Here is a 1,834-nt window from a genome sequence, read left to right as displayed (position 1 = left end):
CCCCAAAGATTTCTTTAAGCTGTTGCCTTTTGAATATGATTTTATCCTAATAAGCTAATTAACTCTAAAAGTGTGAAAGTGAGTCTGAACACGGACTTATCTTTGAGCCTTGCCTTATTTTTTAATAAGCACAGCGCTTTCTGTTGCTCTCTCTTGAGATATATTTTTCCAGCTAGAACACTTCAGAATAGATTGCTCAGGCTACCTCCATTAACACAGCAAGTCTTCCCATTGCAGGTGTGGGCCTGATCTGTACACGCCTGAATTAATGGAGACTCACTCCCAGTCACACAGGCAACTTGCTAAGTGGCCTTCTCTCTCTTTGCCTCTTCAGAGGGCGATGTTCAATGCTTATAAGTAGGCATCTTAATTAAGTAAGGGTCCTTACTCTTAATAACATTCTATTTTTAATTCTGAGTTCTTAATTCTAATGATAATTCCAGTCTTAAAAGGACCTGGACAACAAGCCAGAAATGCTCTTTGGTGCATTTATTATACATTATTTAAACTGATAACAATCTGTTTTGTAAATCAGGAGAAACTGAACAATTACTCAGAGATCCCCTGAGCAAGTATTATGTTGGGTCTGAACAGATTGCTGCTTTCCTCGTGCCCCCCACCCCCACTTCCAGTGCTTCATATTACCTTTCTGCCTATAAGAGTTGGCTTGACTGGAAAAGAAGAAATATAAACATGAATCTAGGCGACAATATGCTACATGACCCAGATCTAACATACTCAGGCTTTCCTTGAATAAAGGCTTCGTGACAAGCCATTGCAGGAAATACTTCAGGGCTTTATAAACCTAATTATAATTTCATTACCTTAATCATAAACAACCCCTGGCTCAGGTCTGCTTGTTACCTTTTCCCCTTTCAGTACACAGTTTGACCGATGGGTTTCCTATTTAATGTGGCAGCTGCTTAGATACTATGTGAAGCCAAACCCACTGCCATTGAGTTGATTGCAACTCATAGTAACCCTACAGGACAGAGAACAACTGCTCCATAGGGTTTCCAAGGCTGTAAATCTTTATGGAAGCAGACTGCCACATCTTTCTCCAGCAGAGCTGCAGGTGGGTTGGAACTGTTGACCTTTCTGTTAGCAGCCGAGTGTTTTAACCGCTACCCCACCAGGACACCCTGCTATGTGAAGGATAGGCTTGAAATGCATGCAGTTAAGGAGCTATCTTTCCCAGTCTGTTTGAAGTGCACCTGGAAATTGAGGGCTTAGCAGGAAAAGAAAAAAGCTCAATTGATGACAGACACTGCAGCTTGAAGTGTGAAGTGGGAGACACTAGGGGAAAGTGGCAACATGCTGCCTGCGCACCCAAGGGTGCGTCTATCTTAAAAAACAAAACAAAATTCAGATCCCATTTAGAAAGACCGCATGCAGTTTCTTCCCCCCGGTCTAAATTTTACGAATCACTTAGAATTAAAATACGGCAACAGATAAAAATCAAGAGTTTAAAATGTCACACATAAACTCATCAGTTTATGGAAATGAAGAATCCCAAGAACTGTACATGTGGAATGTTGTCCAATAGCTGAGAGTTATGTGCTGCTCAAAGGCATGAATCCTGTATCACTTAAGACAATCTGCTGGCTGCTCTAAGTCTGACAGTTTACGACACACTGTAAATTCACCAGAATCTGAGTTATGTGCATGCAAACACTGTAATGAGAAGAATTACTACGACTGTTAATGGTGGATGGTGTCTGAATGGGTGCCAAGATGTTGGCTGATTGTTGGTGCAATGCCAAGCCTCTTTTCAATTTAAGTATTCTTTCAAATCACAAAATTGCTTTGGTTGAGGGGCAACTATAAATGGTTA

This window comes from Trichechus manatus, unplaced genomic scaffold (genome assembly GCF_000243295.1).
Source record: "Trichechus manatus latirostris isolate Lorelei unplaced genomic scaffold, TriManLat1.0 scaffold00142, whole genome shotgun sequence".
In the NCBI taxonomy this organism is placed as follows: domain Eukaryota; kingdom Metazoa; phylum Chordata; class Mammalia; order Sirenia; family Trichechidae; genus Trichechus; species Trichechus manatus.
The sequence above is the reverse complement of the archived record's forward strand: the minus strand, read 5'-3'. Positions refer to the sequence as shown.